The sequence below is a fragment of the Plectrocnemia conspersa genome, unplaced genomic scaffold (genome assembly GCF_051122295.1).
Source record: "Plectrocnemia conspersa isolate PC_06_02 unplaced genomic scaffold, ASM5112229v1 ptg000012l, whole genome shotgun sequence".
Taxonomy (NCBI): Eukaryota; Metazoa; Arthropoda; class Insecta; order Trichoptera; family Polycentropodidae; genus Plectrocnemia; species Plectrocnemia conspersa.
Window position 1 is genome coordinate 26,386,252 of NW_028277176.1, and position 22,453 is coordinate 26,408,704.

The following is a 22,453-nucleotide window of genomic DNA, read 5'->3' on the forward strand; positions in this document are numbered from 1 at the left end:
ATAGTAAGACTTATATATACATTGAATTCTACATATACGTCTTTATGTTCATTAAATTTATGGTTCTAATTTTTATCTTACCTTATTAGAAAAATTACACGTTTAAGTTTTTCCTAATTGATTAAATTGCGAATTGTGAATTACATTTTATATTATTGCACAATAAACCATATAAAAACGTTCAATTGAATTATATTATAATTATTAGTTTTTGATTATTCTAAAAAATATTATTAAAATTAATTATTTTTTATATGTATGTATATTCATCGGAATACTTAAATTAATATGAAATAAAATAAGAAAAATTTAAATTTTAAATAAACATTATTTAAATATTAAAATATATAATAATAATATTTTTGATGTATTTTATTTGAATTTGTTTATATTTAACTAACTTCTTAAGTAATTATTTAAATGTGTATCGTCTACATAAATTATAAGCAATGTGGGGTACAATATTAAACCTTGAGTTACAGCAAAAACACTTATTTATAGTTTTAGTTTTTTACTGTTACATAAATAATATTTAATCAATTTTAAAATAATTCCACTCCCTCCTACATATAGTTTCATATTTTATGCTAAGTTAATTGCTTCACACAGCGCAGCAATTTCATTGTTTCAAAAAAAAAAAGAAACGCTGGTTTTGAAACATAAATTATATATATTGGCTAAAGGGGAGTGACATGAACTAAATTAATATTTTTTTATAAAACATTTTTATTAAACGTAATATTCGGAAAAAACTTTCTGCATGACCTGTGTATTGTTATTAAACAGAATTAGTTCGATACTCCGCCTTCAGATTGCATTACGAAATAATGGTCACTTTGAACCGCCGGTTAAACGCTTTTCCCTCTCTCGTGTTTTTTTTTCAGATTGTTTTTTCGCTTTTACGGAACATAATTTCCTCTTTCATTTTCGCGCCGCGAATCGATATTTCCCGTGTCGCGTGGAAAATAAAAATGAAGAAAAAAGTTCTCGCCGCATTCGTGTGTTGCTCGCGATGTCATAATGCGCGAACGGGTCCGGAATAAAAATGGTGACATTTCCTCACACATCAGCGCAAATGAGAGTGATATTGTCGTCTTGGCACAGCGGTTTTTATTTATGGCCTTTGGAGAAAAGTCGTAAAGATACCCCTTAATAAGAGGACCACTCGTGACCGTATCTCTTTCCATATACACTTGTGGACAAAAATTGATTGAATTGTAAATAATGAATGAACTAGTAAAAAACGATAAAGAACTGATATATTTTATTTAGTACATATACCATATATACATATATGTATATATCATAGTTATTATGTATTTTTTATTAATGATATATTTTCACTAGTATAAAAATAATTTCATTTACTGTTTCAGAAAAATTAGTGAAAATATTTTCACCGGTAAATATATATTTATATTAGAGAAAATATAATTCAACTGATATAGAATAGCGCTATTGAAATTATATGCTGCTCTAAAATAGCTATGAAACTCAATTTGGCAGTTTCGAAACATCTATTTCTTGTTCGTACACAAGCCAAACCTTAAAAAATTAACCAAATGCAAATGGCGAATGGAGCATTAATACCTCTTCAAGGGTCTTATTAAATACTTTTGCTCTTATATAAAAAACGTTTTTAGTTTGACGACAGAATAGACTTCCTTGCAATATTTTTCTACACAGGTCATTTGAACGATGAGATAGTCTGTTTCACATTACACCTGGATACTTTGCCCAACAGTTTAACGTTAAAGCTCTCATATTATTTATAAAAAAATAAAACAATTATTTGTAAATAAGCTTTAGGTAAATATTTATTGTGAAACGTTTCATATGCAAAAATAAATAATCGCCGACCAGTCCCGAATTATATATATTTTTATATCGCTTATTATTATACCAACGTAATATCGTTTTGCGCTCTGCTCTATTTGCACTGGCCCAATAAATGTGACCAGGGGATCACAAAGAATATTTTATGTACCACCCCCCCTTCATCCCTTGTTCACAATGTAAAAGTGTATCGCGTTTCCCAATGCCAAAATCTGAAATGCCACATTTGCTCGGCCGATACATATATCACGGCGCGGGGTGTGTCGTAAAAGTGGATACTAGTTTTATTGTTTAGTTCCGAGAGCTGGGGCAAGGCTCGTGACTCGACTGTTAAATTCGGACATTAAGAGGATTCGTTACGGCTTGTTTTATTGCTTATTTTATTCAATTTAAGGCTAGTACGGTAATATAAATAAATGTTGTGCACTAAAATGTTGTCTTGCATACAATTAAGCCGGCGATTCACTCAGGGGAACGCTAAAGGAGAATCATAAAATCTTGTATTGTTACATCGAATGCAAGAAGATATTTTTGACGCCTTTGAGAAACAATATATTAGTATATTTTGAGCTAATGATGTATAGCAATCATACATAATATTTAGTCGCGCCTGGTATTGAGGTATGTTACTTTGTGTGGAATAATTCATGAAATTCTAAATTTAAAAGATTCCGTGTCATTCAGAACAAGGGAGTCAAAATTATCTGCAGCACTCCACTAATTATTAATTAATATATTGAGCTCAGAAGTAAGTTATTATATTGGCAGAAGCGCAGCTGCTAATGATTTTTTAGTCTAAAGCGGTGCAGCATTTCTCGGTGTGCCAGGGCCGACTTCGAAGGTGTCTGAAGATTTCAATCATTATTTATTTACATCAGCGTTAGCCATATATTATTATAATTATAAAGGTTTATTTAATCTATATGGATAATCATATATATCCGGACGCACCCGCTTCAAAACTGAAACGCTCTACGTTCAAATTGTTACTCTATAAATCGTAACGCTCTGTATGAACGGTTCAAAATAATACATAATATATTTTATCTTTTTTTATTTTAAATTTATGTTTTGAGGTATAAAATTTAATTAATTTTGTCATACCGCCATGATAGATTCTAAACAACTTTTTTGTAATTTTATTTATGTCCATTGGATCTTCATTACCCGCAAGAACTTAATTTTATCTCATTTGGAGTAATTTATCTTGGTTCGCCGACCGCTGCACTAATTGATTGTCTGACACATATACTAAATATTTCTATCGTCAGGAAGGAGAATAACCTCCTTCGCTTTATCTCGGCTTTTCGATGATTAATATAGTTTTACGTGAATGGAATACTGTGCCAAATTACATTTATAAAAAAATGTTTACTTTACCTCATGCTCTGAATATAAAAAGGCAAAATGTGGGTTGTACTCTACTTCCCGTGCTGCATTTCAGTCGTAAATAATAAAAGTATGTTTACGAAGTGATTTTCGACGCTGTTTTGTATATGCAGTTGCCTTTAAATGATGTGATATTTAAATTGCACTAAATTAAATTATTTTTATGCAGCTAAATTTCAAAGATCCGTTATAAGTCTGAGTGGTCTATTTATTGTGACACACTTTGCGCTGTCTGCACAATTACTGACATACTTTTGAACACCACAAAATAATTGTGACATATACCTGAAAGACCTAGATTTGAATCCCATATAAACTAGTTTTTTTTTACTTCATTATCGTGATTATTATTTTACGCATTTGTCTTACATCTGCGTAAGGGTTGCTATACTTTTTAACGCGCTTTTCTTAGAAAATACTCATTTTAATAATCATCAAAATATATTTTTTATTGCATTTTTCACTTTAACTTTACCTAATTTTATTACTCAAAAGTAAAATAATAAAATTTATATTTAAAACTATTCATTAGTTTATCTAAAATGTGTAGTAGTTCTAGAAAAGTTCTAGAAAAAAAATTATAACAATAAATAAAAATAAAAATTAAACATATATATAAAAATTAAATAAATTATTATCAAACAAAATAATATTAAAAAACTTCTTTGTAATTGCCGAAAATTCGAGAAAATACTCACATTTCCCAGTGCTACTGTGTACTATATTACCGTTTGGTATTGATTTTTTCTTTTATTTTACATTTTTTTTATGGTAATATTTTACTTATAATACCGAGTTTATTTAATATATTATTTTTGGCAGCAGTTTGCACAAATTAAATTGATTGGTTTTGATACTCTTTATTGTTGTAATAACATATAATATAACAAAGTGTGTATAAATTCATATTCATTATTTATAAATTCATATTGTATGTTTCGATTTTTTATAACTTGATGAAAATATTAGAATATTTTATTGCTTACTAGTCAATATTATAATAGTTAAAAATACCGAATATTTAGAAACTCGAACGCTCATATATTTCTGTTTATGTTTCAATAAACAAATTATAAATAATTTATACTAAAGATAAATATTTAATTTTTTTTAAAGATAGTTTCAATTTATTTAGTTCTCAAACTTTAGGCGCAGGATAAAGATTGAAAAGCGTATATAGATTCAAACAAATATATGTTGCTTATAATGTAGAATTGGCAACCTATTTGTAAATTATGACGAACTGTATATTTATTAATAAACCCATAGAAGTCAAACTTTAATAGAAAGTTGGATTGCATGTCTAGTTTGAGAAAAATGGAATAGTACTCCTGTGCGTGACGAACACTAAAACAGTTAAATCTAACATGCTAAGTTGTACTTGTTCTTATGACTGCATTAGAAGCTCTAGAAATAGCCAAAAGTAATTTAAGAACGTATATAAAACTATGTTTATTCTTAAATTACTACTGTCTATTTATTACTAAATTTAAAAATAAGATATTACTATTTGTTAATAGTTATTATGCTTTTATTATTTGTTGTTTTGATTGTTATTTTAACACCAGTGAATGTTAGGTAAAAATCTAAAATTATAAAATTTTTGATTGCTATTTTAACACCACATAGGTTAGGTAAAAACCTAAAATTTTAACAAAAAAAATCTATTCAATAATCTGCAGGAAAAAATTCTAAATAAAAATATATCCTCCCACAAAAAAATATAACATTTTTACATCTTATTACAAGTGATATTATAATATAATGCAGCTACTTTATATATTTATTGAGATTAATTGCTTTTAATCCTTTTATTTTATAAGATAGATAAGATTTTTATGGCATATATGCCTCGTTTGTAACTTGAACATGTTTGTTGTGTTTCTTTATTAACATAGATTTTTGTAGTACCATTATTTTTAAAAGGCACTGTTTATTAAACTGCATTTATATTTACATTTTCACATATTATAATTTACTGGTAAATGCAGAATAGGGTTGTTAAATTGTGAAAAAAATGGGATCAATAAAATATTATATAAGGGGCAAATTAAATCTTGTTGAAGTTGTAATACTTGTTTTCAAATAAATATACAGTTTTTTCCAAACATCATAATCAAAAACTATTTTTTACTTCTTTTACAAAAAAGTAGATACCCTATATTACATATAACATTTTAATTGATGTGTAGAAAGTGTATGTATAAATCTAAACTACATAAACATTTTCTTATACAATATCAGAGAGTCTTATAACCATTAACATTAAAATAAAGTAAAATAACAATTATAAATATAATATTTTAAGGATAAAAGGATTATATACGCAAAATATTCTAAAATTTAATGTTACGAGGACAATTTTAACGCGCTTTTTTTTTAACTGAAAGTGTTTATTTAAATTAAAATAAACAAAAAATTCTCGCTGCGTTGCAAATTAAACTTCGATAGTATCATATATTTGCGGTTCATGAGCAAAAAAGTTATTAACTTTTGTACGTAGCATGATTACATTAATATACCTAAATCTTAATTTATATGTTTTAAAAAAATTGTGTTAGTTTCGTGTCATTTTTTGTTTCTAATAGTAAACAAAGTCTTTCTTACTTTTTCATATAAAATTTACCTAAATAAAAACACGAAGATTTTTAAAATTTAAAACCGAATGGCTTGTATAATGTTTTCAAACATGCACTGAATTATTATTATTTTTCAAGGAATTTTTGACAGGACACGAAACCCTAGAGATGGATGTGGCGACGGGGTACAAAGTTCCTTTGGAATATTTCTGGTGAAACTTTGTTTTCGTCTTGGGGCTTTGTAACCGCCACACGGCAAACTACACCAAGAGCGTTTTCTATGAATTCGCATTTTCTGTGCAAAATTCGCACCGTAGCGTTCCCTAGAGGAAAAAGAAAGCCCTTCGACATTCAATATTCGCGTTTTTATTATTAAACACCTAAGAAAGAGTTCCCGGGCGCGAATCAACCGGTGCTACCCAACATACGTACCTCCTGGAGAGATACGAATTGTGAAATGTTTATAGGAATGTGGATCGATCGGGAAGCATTTGGACAAAGTTTCCAAGGACATACCAGTGCGGTAGAATAGCTTTCCCAAAATAGTTTTAGGATTTACTCCTTGTGAATGACTTAACACGCTCAAAATAATTTCTAATAATAAATGTGTTTATTGTATAGCAAGTGGGAGTTGAGAATGTAAGAGGCAGACTTAATAATGTGTTACTTTACATTTCATAAAATTATTTCATAATCATTCAACAATAATTTCACATAAAATAGATTATAAAATACAATCATTAAAACTTATTAAATTATTAATAATCTTGAATGGATCTTGAAAATTAATTAAAAGCTAATTTTATGAACATAAACATGTTTTTTTGTTTGGTATGGTTGCCAAATAATGCAACTGATTTTTCTTCTGATAGATAAGGTCAAAAAAGGTTTCTCGACTACCAACAATATGCTTAATCGCACAGAAGTGGTAACTGATTTATTTAAGATAACTGTAGATTCCATCAGCATGTATAAAACATATGCAATAAAGAATCAAAGATCATTAATCAAGGATCCCGAAGTGTCTCTGTGCCTTATATAATCACTTTGTGAGCACCCTTGAGTATGCTATTCTAGCCTTGTTGCCAAATTATGCAACTAAATTACTTGTATTAGAAACAGTGTAAAAAAAGGTTGCTTAAATATTTGTAAATAAGGGAATATAAATAATATCCATTTTTATTTCCCACAAAATTCCTACAATGTGTACTAGGATATAATTCTCTTAAGTCGCCTCGAAAACTATTTTAAGGTAGGGAATATACACAATCTAAATATTCTGTAAGAACTTTGCTTTTATATTTCACACATTTACCAGCGCTTACGTTCCTAAATATTGTTTAAATTTTAGGGTTTATAATTTAAACTATCCATCAATCCGCTATAAAAATTACGCTATTAAGTCATAAACATCAGCAGCTCAGTTGTCTTTTTTTATACCAGCCGCTACAGTTTTAGAGTACCGGCCATATTTTTATCGATGAAACACCTTTTAATGTGTTATTCGCGTTTTATTTACCTTTCCTGAATATATTCCGATTTAGCGAAGCGCGATTCAATCCGTTTACTCTCTACTTCTTATGTTTGTAACATAAATAGTCATGCCGAGAGAGCATCAATACTAATTGTGATCGGGAACTCGTCTGCAGTTGTCGATAGTGACAGCTTAGATTGAAAACGGAGGTGGTGCACCTTATTGGCGCACAACTGACTATGCCAAGCCTACAGGATGTTAAAGCTACTGGTTAATAATGGTTTGGTGTGTAAGGACATATGTTCAACCATAAGGAGCGCGTGAGAACATTATATTTTTTTTAAAAACAAATGGTATTAAAAAATCTCAATCTCAATTCTCAATTCTCTATAAAACAAGAATGAAGCTTGTTTGAATAAAAACTTTTGCCATGCTGCATGATCACGATTTAGTCCGAGCTCTTTAAATAAATGCATTAAAATAACATATGCAATCTCTTGAACCTTGTACAAACAGATACACACATATTAGTAATGTATTTTAATAGCAAAAGTGTGCGAGCCCTATGTCTCCCTTAGGAGGGGCCATGTGTTCCAAAATTGGTATAATTAAAAAAATACCTTTTTAATTTGAATTAAATAGAGCATTAAGTAAAATATTATTTAAAATTATATGTAAAGAAATAAACTCTAAGCATTAAGTTAATTTGCGATTCCTAGAGAAATTTTTTGTAATAATTGCCGAATTACAAAATAAAATCAAAATTTTTATTTGTGAAAAAATATAGCTTGACTAGATGTCAAATTTAAAGCAACAAGGGATTTCTTGAAAAACACGCTCACGTAGTGAGTACTTAATTTCGCGCTACGCAAAAAAATCATTTATCTCAAATTAGTATCTTGCATTTGGCGATTTTAATATAATATCAGCTGATAAAATGATTTCTTCAATAATATATCTATATTATTTTAAATCTTGTTTTTCGATGCATATAACGGCGTTAGCTAGATTAAAAATAGTGTAGCTCTTAGTAAAGATATTTATGCACAGACCTTTATATTTGTTTAAATAAGGTACACAGTTTCTACACATGTGCATTAAATATGTTTACGCTGACGAAAAAAAATCTCAGAAAATCAAAGGAAATCACATCAATTAGTTTTATAATAGAAGTGATTTTTCATGAATTAGTTATCGCAATAATTATAGGCCATTCCGGTAAATATCATTATTTCAAAACATTTTATTAATAATATTGTAATCGCTTCAGATAAAAGCAATTTTGCACATAAATAATTTGATGCGCTGGAAATTATTTTTTTATTTTTTTTCCTGTGAATCCAAATAAAAAACGTTTATAAGTAAAATAAAGATACATTTTGCACTAGTTAAAAAAAAAAATTTCACTAGCTACTAGAAATATTTAAAAAAAACCTTTACATAATAACAGAATATATATTTTTTTAAATAACTCTTCTAACGAGAATAGCAGTTTATTCAGTCAGCTGAATTTTACATACCGAGTAGCATTGCGAGCCTTCAAGAATCTGAAAATATGCTTTGATGAAATTTTAGTGGGGACGTACATTTTTCACGGGTATAGCGAGTAAATATAGACAGACTTAGGTTTAATTATTATAAAATATTTAAAACAATAAGCATACTTTATTGTCGTTTAAAATTGTACTATAATACATGACTCAATACCGAAGCAATATTCAAGGACAATGTTGAGTAGAACTTGAAGAACAGATATTAATAGAAATTATAATAAAACTATCTATCGTTCAATACTTTAACTTTGCCATTTGGCCGACCGCTTAGAAGTATAATTTATTATATTTTAGTTCGATTTTGCCCATATATTATATATTGAATGTTTGTATTTGATAAATCAAGCATAGTAATAAAATATATCAGTTATCGCCGTCACGTGTTGAATTGGACGTGTGCTGTAAATTTAACACCTGTAATTAACGTCGACTATACGTTTGCATCAATAACTAAGTATCAGTCGTATAAATTTAATTAATATAATATATTTTTTATAGTTTGAATTTCTCCAAAAGTCAAAATCGCTGACTATACTAAATAGTTTATATCAGATGAAAAAAATCCGGTCATCTGAATGGAATATAAATATTAAATAATAAATAAATATATAATTTTTAATAAAAATATGTTTTTTTAACACACTGTATATATGTGTAATACATAATTTATTGTGAATATTTGGTTACAACAAAATAAACATAATTAACAACTACTAAGTAAGTCTTGAGACACACTAATTTTATAAATTTAAAACTATTACTACAGCTAACAATCAATGTATCATTCTATGCATGTCAATTTTTCATCTGTGTGATTAGGAATATTTGATAAAACTTAATCTGTAATGCTTAATTAGAATTATTATTATATTACAATTACTAATTATTATCTCCCGCATACGATACAAATTAAAAAGCAGAAGGGTTTATTTGGCATTCGAATTCAGATCTTTCAGGTTTTAGTCACCGACTTATAAATCGGTGACTAAATATATGATAATAAAAAATAATACGTATAATACAGACGTGTATAATATAGAAAAGATTATGACTCTAATTAAGGTTTAATTTAGAGAGAGGATAACTAAAATGCAGTTCAAAGTGCGCTCTGACCCAATTAATAATTTTAAGCGCTTTGTTAGTCACGCCTAGTTTTAACACCCCCAAGCTTTTATTTGTTTAATTAAAGTAGCGCATTCACAGTATTATAAACGGAATTCGAAGATGTTTTTACAATTTACTCTTAGAGGTATTTATTGAGGTATAAATGTCGGCTTTACTGTGGCTAAAGAAAATACGGGAAATGAAAAATTCCCAAGGTCCGGTACTCGGTTCTTCCTTGTTAACCCAACATAATATTAATATATAATAAAAATTCGCTTTATGAACTTTTGCTTCGGTGGAATATCATTGTAATTAATAATTTTCCGTGAGAGTTGCGCGAATTATTCGAAATTCGTTCAAGGAAAAAGTCGGATTTTACTTTCGGGAAATTTGTTCGATGTTCTTCAAAGGACTTGTACGAAATGTTTCGCAACAATTATACATAAAATACACTCGAAACTTTTATATAATGATTTATGGTTATTGTAAAGTTGCGCGATGCGACCTATTTTTTTCAGGGTTTGGTATTGAATATTTTTTTATAGTAATTGTATGAATTTAAAAAAAATATCGTTCCTAATGTTACTATATTATTTTGGAAAGATTTATTACTATTTCGGTACACTTTATATCATACCTATACTACTAACGTAATTTTTCAAAATTTAATGTCAAAAAATATGTACAATTTAATATATGAAAATATTTTACATAATATATTATAGTTAAAATAAAAATGAAAAAAAATATAAATATTAATTTTAAATAAAAACTATTTTAATATTAATCTGGAAGAAGTAGATATTCTTTTAACGAAATTTGTTTATTAATACATATTTTTATTACTAGTACGTTAATTATAAAAGAAAAACTTAATTATTGATTATATTAAAAATGGACAGTTATTATTCATCAAGGGAGTTAATGAAAAGTTGATTATTTTATGATCAGGTGTAACTTTCCGTTCTCTCAATGAGATTCACAGAGCGCATCTAACTACTATTTTTTATCCCCATTCATTTCTGATATCGTATATCCATTTATCTAAATTGTTTTATAAAGTTTATACTTTTATAAATACATAATTATTAGTTTTTCGCCGGTTTATTCGACCAGGTCTGTCACTTGCGACAGCCCAGGTAGGAGGTTGAGTCTAATCTCAGACTGCACGCATAGCTAAAGATCCAATCGTTATTTGAAACACTCTCTGCAAATAGCTGAGACCTGTTTTTTTTATGAATTTTTGCTTATATGTATTGTATATTCACCTTCCAAATATCTTTCGTATAGATATTTATTATTTATTAGCTACCAGACACGATGCATAATATATGATTATATTTTATATCTATTTACCCCCACTTTAAATGACTTATTAAAAATATTTTTAAGTATATTTTACTTAATGATATATATTAAAAGTCTTACTTGTCGATTAGACAGGTACTGTCTTCATTACAATGGTGATATGACACTTTATTCATAAAATAAGTGTATATAATCTTTCTAAAAATGTGTAAATCTTTTGTGTGAATATTAATAATTTATAATACACGTTTGTTATTTATTAATATGTCAAAAAAGTTCTAGCACTTATTTTAATTTCAATAATAAAACAAACGAGAGCGAAAAAGAAATACAATTTTAGCGCTTTCTAGCGCTGCGGTGCCTTGTGTCAATGCGCAACTGACAGCTAGTAATAATAATTCCATTTTTGCCGAAAAAGAAATAAAATCAGGGTCTATCTGAGATTTTGGACTTCGATTATTCAATTGGAAAACAATGGTTATTATTTGAGCATTCCTTTTCAAGTATTCTTGGAATATTTTGAAATTCACGATCCAGGAGAAAAATTAATTTATATTCGAAGAATTTCAAAAATTCGCTAGACGCACATATCGGAAAATATGTTGTCTGATCGTGCAAAAAAGCTCTATACCTATGATCTATGGCGTTTAAAGCTCTGCTCGGAATAGTAAGACTTATGTCACGAGCACACATCTTAAAGTAAGGCACTCGACGAAATATCTCGAGCTTTTGTGAAACGATCCGAAACAAGCGCTGGGAACAATGAGGGCGCTGCAGGTACACTCGGGGGATGACAATCCTGACGTCAAGACAAGAGTCAACACACACTCTCCTATTTATTCTCCAGTGGGGGCAGCTTCACACGTCATCAGGGGTGGATCTCTTAAACAAAAATATCAGATTTACGACCTTAATTAAGCTCCAATTAAGCGAGAGTTAAGTGTGGACCGAGGCAATTAATTGCGACTGGATGTTTGCTTGAAACTCCAATTATTAAATTTGCACATTTATAAATTTAATTCAAACACATATAATAGTAGCCCAAGTAGCAATTATTTAAATTTGATTGCATAAGGGTGAACGCAAAAAGATACAAGATTAGAAAAAAATTAAAGCGAAATTTGTTTCTTGGTTAGAAACACTGCCGTTTTCGCTAGAGCAGAGTGACATGTCAAATATGTGTTGTGATTGAAGTGTATGTTAATAATATCAGTGTCAATTACTAATTTGCAAGTGCAAGGTTCGTTTAGTGATTCATTTATTCCATCGCAAAGGAGAAACTGCTAGTGATGTTTATGTTAATGTTAATTTAAAATCGCTATAAGTGACTTCATGTTTCATTATTAAAACCATTCGTTATCACTAATGATTTCAGCAAAAAAGCCTTTTTAATGGGCGTAAATGCTCATTGATGAGAAGAGCAAAAGTCTTTCCTTAACTCTAAAAAAGAGTATATAAGCTCAAATCACCACTACTTCCGTCAGAAAAATTTAGCCAGGACTTGACTTTTCTATCACTTATTAGTTTTATTATTGCAAAACCGTTAGGTATGTATTAGTATACAATATTGGTTTCATAAAAAACGTTACACCATTATAATTATAAGATAACTTGTGCAATATCTATTGTATATATATATGATGTTCTTGTAGCTTTTAATGTGACTTGTGGCTCAACCAGGGCTGAAGTGAAGAGGGAAGCGGCTGCTTTTCAGCCTTAGTTGATGCTTCAGCATAGCTATGCTTAGTACGAGTATGAATAAATCATTATGTAAATATTAAGTCAAGAGTAACTGATGGTTTTTAATGAAGATTCCCGCGAAAAGTGAATTCCGAATTTAAGTTATAGGAAAATCAGAAAATCTGTTGATCAGTTTAAGGATAAAATTAAGATTCATTTCTTTTTGTGTCGTCCTTATACGATTTTATTTTGCGTTTCTATTTGAATTTTAATAGTCGAAGATTTGGCAACACTGCACTTGTCCCGCATTTCACCAACTGTCTGCCATTGTATATACAGTTATTTTCCTTTGTGTAAAGGCACTGAAAAGTCGTTATTTTATAGTATTTTTGGATATGCTAATCTCTCGAAAACTTTTATAGCTACTTCCGTCAGCATAATAAATCTTATAGACTTTTAATGCGTGTTTTCGACAATCTTTTTCTCAGGGTCAATGCATATTTACGTATTTGATTTTTTTATATTTGGTCTTAGATATGATTTGATATAAATTGGATTAGATATGATATGATATAAATATCTATTTATTGTATTAAATTATTATTTATAAAAAATAATAATACAGTTATAAATATTTGTATAGTTAGAAAGTTATATTGTAATGATATGTAACAAATTGCGTGATTTTAAAATATGGTTATTATGGTTGCCTTTTTGCGCGTGCAAATATGCCAGTTAATAATAAGAGGTAAACTAGATTGTATTTAAAATTAATGAATGTAATTGTCTGGGAATTAAAATTATTTTATAAATAATTTACAATCAATAAAAACTGTTATTTTAGATAGTATACATATGCAAAAAACTAATGCATATTAATAAAAATTATTTTTAATTACTTAACATACAAAATTAGCCCTTGATTTTGTATACAATCAATTTTAGATTGAGAAAAGTTTAATTTTTAATAAAAAAAAATAAACATATTTTATATATTTATTAAAATAAATTATTATACTATAAACTCAATTAACTTTCTATGTTTTCAAAATATACATTCAGACAATTATAATTTGTTTTTCTGAACGATGTTCTCGATTGAAGATTAGATTATAAATACATATGGTAGCTTCTAGCTTATTCAATGTTAATTGTGCCGGCTCAGGGTATTCGTACCATAATAATGTAAAACCATTTATAATATATATACAAATATAACAATTTAACATTTTTATTAGTATTGACTATAAATTCGGAAGCTGTAGCTTGTTATTCTTATAAATTCTTTGAAATCTCAGAACGATGGTAATAAATTTTCCAAAACTTTCATTTTAGACAGTTCTTTCGTTTATCGCTTCGTTTAACTTTTGAGTGCCGGAGTGAGGAGAAACAAAGTAGAAATCGCATTTTGCGACGATTGAACCTCCACTTTTTGCAAGTGAAGAGTTGCGCATGTCGCTTCAGCTTTTCTCATTTAACTCGACTCGACGAACAGCTTTTTAAAAATGTCGTGGAGCACTGGCAACTTTAATTTCAGCTAAAGGGCGTGAAATGCATACATTTATTTATTGACGGAGTTGAAAATATGCAGTATACGTGTGATAAGAAAAAAGCAAATTATGGCACTAAAAATGTAATATAAAATAGTTTAGTTTATATAATTGTTTTACTGTTGAAAAGTGTCAGTTGATAATAATGTTATGCTAATGTTAATATGATATAAAATAAGCTTTATGGATATTAAATCATATAAGTTATTACTACTTATTCACAGTTTGCTTACATAAAAGTTCGCGTTAGTTTGCTAGTTTCACCGTGGAAGATAATCTACTTTAAACGTCGTTAGCAGCAAGTCTGATAATAATTTGCATCGTTGAAAGCTTCAGAATGCAGTTAGTCGGATAATTCCATTCCGTCTACAATCAATACAAACATTCCTTTAGTTACATAGACATTCCTTTAGACACTTTCTAGTTGATTTGAATCCGATTAAATAGCGTTTAACTATTTATTTAAAATTTACACTATACGTTTATAAGGCTGAGAGTTAAATATTTTTTTTAGAAATTTCCTTTACATATACTCTTAATGTAGCATAAACATTTAATTAAATAATATATTAGCTGGATCTTTAGGGAAAATATACAAGGGCTTGCTTAATTAAAATTTAATTTGTTTATGATATTTATTATTTATAAAAAGGCAACAAAAATGCTGTCGTAATAAATAAAAAATATTGTTATTACGTGATTTTTCTTGTTCTTGAATCAAAACTGTTTTTCAGATGCCCTTTTTATCTGTAATAAAAATATCTATCTAATATATTAAGTTTTAATTTACGCCAAGTGCTTTGTTATGCAAAATGTAATACAATAATTTAGTCACACTTCATATTTTATACAAAACATTGATTTTTCGCATATTACAATGAATTTGGAACAGTAATATCAAATCCAAGTATTTTTTATGTATGTATTTTCAAAGTAAGAGTATTTGAAGAGTACTTGAATATGATTTATTGAGTACTTGTAGGAATGGTATATAATCAAACATTACCTTTCATAAAATCTCAATATTTTTGCTCCGAAACGCGCTTATTAAATGCGATCTAACCCACGGTTAATAATATAAATATATTTGGTTTAAAGTTGTTTAACTTTATAAAGAAAATCAATTTTAATTTGCTTTTAATGAATAACGATTGCTTATATAAATATTTAAATAAGCTAAAGGGTGAAAAACGTAAATGGAGGCTTTAAAATAACTTATTATTATGTTTTTTTTTTGTATAAATTATACACAAATTATCTCAATCAATAAAAAAATAATTTATAGCACTGACCATATACAAATATTCAAGGCATACTAAAAAAGCTGCAAAGCACTTTTAATCTCAAACCAACAAAATTGTTATTTGATCAGAAAGTTCAACTTTCCATTTAAAATATGGTGTGTATCATACATAGTTTGTTTGCTTGCAAATATATCCTCTATTTTTTGCAACGTACGGGCGTGTTATGTTGCAAAAAACGAGAGCTATAAAAAGTATAAATGTTTTATTTTCTAAAGATGTATGTGAGAACTTAGTGTAATATATCCAGTGCCCCCAAAATATACTTACTATTTTTTTTTGTGTCCTTGAAATAGTTTTAGAGTTCAGAAATATCTTGTAAATATAGTACTTTTTCTTTTTAGCTTTTATTTTTTTATGTATTATATCCAAAATGTTTATTTTTTATTTGCTCTAACGGATCTTATCTTATTCCGAATAAATACAATAAGTTCTCGATTTACAATTTATGATTTTTAACGTGAATTGCTTCTAAAGAGTTGAAAATATAAAACATACATAAATTAAAGCAAAATCGTATCAAAAATTATTATGTGTTTATATACGTTTATATTTAAAATACTGAATAATTATACAATTAAGTATAAACTACTTAATTAAAATATGCAGCCTTTTCTATTTTTCATATATTAAAGTATTTAATGCCATAGCGTTATTCACTGATTTTAACGTTTTCGCAAATTATTCTCGACCATATTTTCATATTAAGCTAACCTTTTGCTTAAAAATTGCTTTGGTTACTGTGCTTCTAAAAAAATTATTTTCTCTGGACCTAAAGTTCCATCAGAACTTTATTGCTTATTTATGTTGAAAACGAAGGCCTTTCCTTACAGATTTGTTTGATAATTTAAAATTGGTTAATAGTAATTATACGTTGCTCATCGTAGATATTAATTATTTTATTATTTTACTTCAAACATAAATATTTTTTTCAACAGCTTTATGAATACTTTAACAATTTAACGTTTTATCCGTCAGTAGTTTTAAACTGTTTGAATGTGATCCGTAGGTAATTATTTTTAAATTTAGTATGCATCACATTATGACCCATTGGTTAAATAATAATAATTATATTCGGAAAAAAAAACATTATTTTTAAATTTTCATCATAGTGATGACCATGTGCATTATTACCCAAAAATTAAACAATAAATCATATGTTATTTTCTTTGCTATATTTTTCAACCATTTGCTTTTTGGTTAAACTTCTATATAAAAGCTTAGATAAAATATGTAAAATATGTAAAAGCTTTGATTTAACAGGGAATTATTTTAAGAGATATGTACATTTAAATAAATATTTTGTTCTATTAAACGAATTGTGTGTGCATTAGAACAATAAAAAATGATCATTAAATAACAATATCTGCATATGTGCAATAAAAAATGATTGAAAATTGAGCATTCATTCTTTTGAAAATCTAATTTTACAGTTTCGAAACGTTCAATTGCTATTCAAACGCAAACATAATCTACTACAAGTTTTAAAACTAATTAATAAACAAATTATAATATAAAATAATATTTCTTAAATCTACATTTTGATTGGCTTAATAAAAATAAAATGAATGCACACTACAAATTATATATTGCTTGAAAGTATTTTTTTTAGTGCTCATTTTTTATTATTTTAATGTACTAATAATTAGTTTCAGTACACACTACAGATGATTTTTCTATTTTTTTTAGCATATCTAGTATTTTTTATTATAGGTGATTTCAATATATAATATAAATTATTAATTTATTTAAATATACTTGGAGGATATAACAGCTTTAAGCTAATGCACCCTGCACGATAAAAACAATACATATTAACAAAATACGGTATAAAAAATATTTACCGAAAAATTATATACATTTTTATATACAATCGCGGTTAGAATACAATGCGTTCATAAACTATGAGTATCAAATGAGAACAAATCAATACTTTCAGACAGTTAGTTGTGCTTATTGTGAGAGTTCAATACTTCCGTTCTTGCATGCTATAGGTGTCATACAAAAACGATGTTCTAGAATCTTCGGATTGTGAATAGTTTTTACCAACAACTTTAGAAAATACTTTTCCATGTACACGCGACTTGAAGTAATTATTAGCTAGTGTAGTCCGTAAGGTCTCAGACTTGTTACACAGAAGCCGCGGGTTCGAATCTCAGCAATAGACTTGAATTATTATTTATTAAAATTCTCTATTATTAAAAACCGGCCCCAGTATATGAATTGATTATAAATTATGATTCACGTAATCATTTATAATTCATTTTTTATATGAGACCGATTCCTAGACTGAAAAGTCTGATGATTTTAATTATTACTTAGATATTATTTTGTCTGATTGAATTAGCTAATTGGTACATATTTACCTCGCTGTAACGCATTGGGTTTACGCCTGTCAGGCTACAACAGATTAATAAAAAATCACAGTACATGTGTCTGAGAAATTTTTGGACATTTTTTATTAAAAGTGAGTCGGATGTATTTAGCAACCATAATGAGAGTATTGCTCACAATGTCATTATACAAGGCACACAGTGCTCTCGAGCTTCCCGATTAATGTGCATGTCGCAAGACAAATCCCAACACCTTTAATGCTTTATGGCATGGTTTCCCAAACTATGTTCCGCGGAACACTGGTGTTCCGCGGATACAAAATTGGTGTTCCGCGGAGCCTAAATAGGTATTTCACAAAAATTTATAGTAAATTAAAAAAATTGAACTTATTCTACTTCATAATGAAAGGCGAGTGACGATTAAACTTAATTGAGATTTATGACGTCAAGAGAAGGCGAAGTTTTTAGTACCAAGAAGTTGGATACAGCAAAATAAGCTAAGTGTTCCGCCAAAATTTTCGGATTTGCCAAGTGTTCCGTCGCTGAAAAAGTTTGGGAAGCCCTGCTTTATGGCATATGTTTTTTATATGCTGATGTTATCTGTAGTCTTCTTGAAATATAACACACAAATCAGTTACAACTTCTATGCGATGAAACACATTTTTATTAATCTTTCAATTGAATTGAAAAAAGTGTTTTTTGATCTAGAACAGTGTGTTTTAATCGGCGTTCAAGAACTGGCCCATTTTAAGAAATACACAAGCCAAAAATCAGCTTTTGAGGAAGTATAGCAAACTTTTGGGTAGCCACAGTTAGAATAAAGTAATTAAAATATTATATTTTAATAATATTAAAAAGCAAAGGTTGCATCTTTCACGTATTCACAAAGCTTGTCGAATCTTGACCGTGTTCGCAATGAATTATAATTTTCTACAAATTGTAAATTACTCAATTACGGTGCTCGTGAATTTAATCTATTATAATATAATATATTAGGTAATCCCGGAATTAATGTCGTTTTTTTAATAGGCAACTTTGGCTTAGTATTTTTGGGTCCGATGAGCAGTGAAGACGTGCGCTGTAATTTTTTTCTTCTCTGTGATCCTTTGCCTTTCTTTTAAACAAAAATAATCTTTTCTACCCCATTTACAAACAATGGCAGAGACGTGTCCTTCGGAAACACATTTAAGAAGCTGTATGCTGTTTTCGTTTCATTAAAAAAAAACTGCGACAGAAGCAACAGAATGCATTTATGACATTTACGATGATATACTGGACAAAAGAAAGTGCCAAAGTTGGTTCAAAAAATTTCCAACGGGCAATCTCGATTTGAAGGACGAGCTTCGAAGTGGACGGCCCAGTCTAGTGGATAGTCCAGCTCTAAAGGCGGAAATCGAAGCAAATCCAATTATGACCATTGATGAATTATCGAAGAAAGTCGGCACATCACGGTCGAACACCCATCGTTATCTTGAGAAACTGCGAAAAGTTAAAAAATAAGGTATCTCGGTTCCTCGCGCGCTCACCGACGCAACAAAGCTCAACGCCTCAACACATGCAAAATACTGCAAGAAAAGCAACATTTTACCCCGTTTCTCCATGACCTTATCACCAGAGACGAAAAATGGGTTCTTTATCATGATATAAAAAAATAGAAACAATGGTTAAATCGAGGTCAAACCCCAATTCCAACACCAAAACCAGGACTACATCCTCGGAAAGCATTATTGTGTGTGTGGTGGGATTCGAAAGGTGTAATTTATTATGATGTTTTAAAACAAGGGCAAACTGTTACTGCAGCCCTTTATTGTGAACAGATGGACAAATTAAATACGACGTTACAAAAAATTAGACCTGCTCTTGTGAATAAAAGTAATGTCATTCTTCAACATGATAACGCCCAGCCGCATGTTGCCGATATTACCCGTAAAAAAATCCAGGACCTTAGCTGGAATGTTTTATTGCATCCACCCTATTCTCTGGACTTGGTACCAAGCAACTTTCACTTATTTCGCTTTTTAGAAACGCAATTAGGGAACAAAAAATTCGACAATTCGACAAAAACTGAAATCGGGTCTTTCGGAGTTCTTCGAATCTAAACCAAAAGCCTTTTATGAGAAAGGAATTTTAGATCTAGTAACAAGATGGCAAAGAGTCGTAGATAACACTAGAAATTACTTTGTATTAAAAAAATATTAAATAATTGAAAAAAAAAATAAGTTTGAGTTTTAATAAAAAACGACATTAATTCCGGGATTACCTAATATATATATATGTAGAAACCTATGTATTTATTATATATGTATATGCAGGCTACGAAAACATTTTGAAATCGTACATAAAGACAAGAAAGACAAATCAGTTGATAACTTTAAAAAACTGTATCACAAGTATTTAATGAAAGATCAACAAAAATTGACAATATTTTAATTTCACAGTAAATTGAAAAAAATGCTAGAGAACATACAATGCTGATAATGCAATTACTCAAATAACTCCTTTGAGAAATTCTTAAGTATCGAGGCGTATCGATGAGGCAGATGATGTGGAAAAACATCTAATTGCAAGTTAAAAATTGCCTTGCTTATAGATAAATCGTCTATATGTGATAATGAATATCTACTAATAGTATATATTAGATTTCGAGATAACGACAAGCTCATTGAAAAAAGTGCTCTCTACCAGAAAATTTAAAACTAGCACTAAAGGTGAAACGATATATCAACAAGTTAAAAAATATAGAGAAAAACATCTGCTCAATGGTTGGCAAATATCGAAGATTTATCGCATTTCTGAAAAATTATGTGACAAATATTTTTTCCATACACTGCGTAATCGATCATCAACACTGAAAGGAAGATTTACATGCCTCTATTAGTATTGTAATAAAAAACTATGTGAGGAAAACAAGGAAAATTTTAAGCGCCTTCTATTACAAATAGAAGTAATTATTTTAATTGCGTTATTGTACTTTGGAATTGTATTTGTCTTTAATGAGTGAAAACCAAATTGGGGAGGAGATGATTGGTGCAAAATGTGATGTATTTTATTTCTCAGATATATTTAAAAAACATAATTTGTTAAGCAAACAGTTACAAGGGAAATTGTAACTTAATAACGTGTAAAAAAGTCGTTATTGCTTTTCTTGGAAAACTCAATCTTTTCCAAATTAATATTAGACGTTGTGAATTAATACAATTTCCATCATTTGCCACTATTGACAATAAAATACAAGAAGTACAAGATGATCTTTATGAATTTTGAACATTCGAGGCAGCTTCATGAGAGTTTGCTAGTTTGCTTTAATGATATTATAAATATAAATATTTCATATTGGGTGAATGCAATTGATATTAATATCGAACTGTAAGAAAGTCTTATAGCGCGGTTGTGATATTATCGCTCAAGTTAGATTTTAAATAAAATTAATTTTCACAGTTCTGAGAAAGGACAAGTTTATATTGCATTGCATTTCCCACAACTGGATTTAGTCGAGTTATGCATATCCTCTCAAAAGCCCGTAATCGTAATGATGTTGTGAATAGAGGCGATCAACATTGCAACCAGATATCAAGCAATTTGCTAATTTGAATCAGACACAAGGATCACATTAATTAAAGTGTTTTTTCTTTCAATTTATTTTATGTAAGGTGATAATAAATATATTTTTATCGAGCAACTATTGTGAGGAGGGGGGTAAAGAAAAATATGAATATTTTCTTTTTTACTTTGATCTGTGAATCATACACACGTGGGCACTCTAAATCAGTGCTAATTTCACAAACACGCCAATGCAACAAGCTCGTCCCTATTAATTTGCATCGTTGGTATTACAAGTATCCATGCACAGGTCCCGTCTGTGCTAAACAATAGCGCAGTGGCTACGAGCAACAAAGACATAGCCGGCAGCGGTGGCGTGTCAGCGGTATGCGGAATTGTCAACGTTGATAGGCAAAGTCTGAATTGAAAGCGGCACACTTCCAACCAACCCAACCGACCCAACCAACCACCTAGACCCCCACATGCGCACTATGGGCATCCACGGCCCAAGTTCCGTGGCCGCGCCACATTCAAAATCAATACGGCTCGCATGCAAAGCACAGTTGACGATAAACAGAGCCGAGGACCTGTGGATTAGGAGGTATGGGAGCGCTGGTGTGATAGCATCTCCAGGATTAAGATATTCCCGAGGGAGTGCGGTGTGAATATCAATGTTGGGTAATGGTTGGCGGAGGAGTTGAGGCGATATGCTAGCACATGTCAAGTCCCCTCCTGTCGACACAGTACTCCTTTGTTTAAAGTTACATAAGACTTGGGTTCTCCTTTTTATGAACAATTAATTTCGA

The 22,453-nt window shown here is 29.2% G+C and overlaps 1 protein-coding gene across 1 annotated transcript in view; it reads left to right on the forward strand.

Moving 5' to 3' along the window:
* NaCP60E (Na channel protein 60E) overlaps positions 1–22,453 on the forward strand; it is a 301,694-nt gene that overhangs the window by 25,231 nt on the left and 254,010 nt on the right. The gene's annotated exons all lie outside the window — the stretch shown is intronic.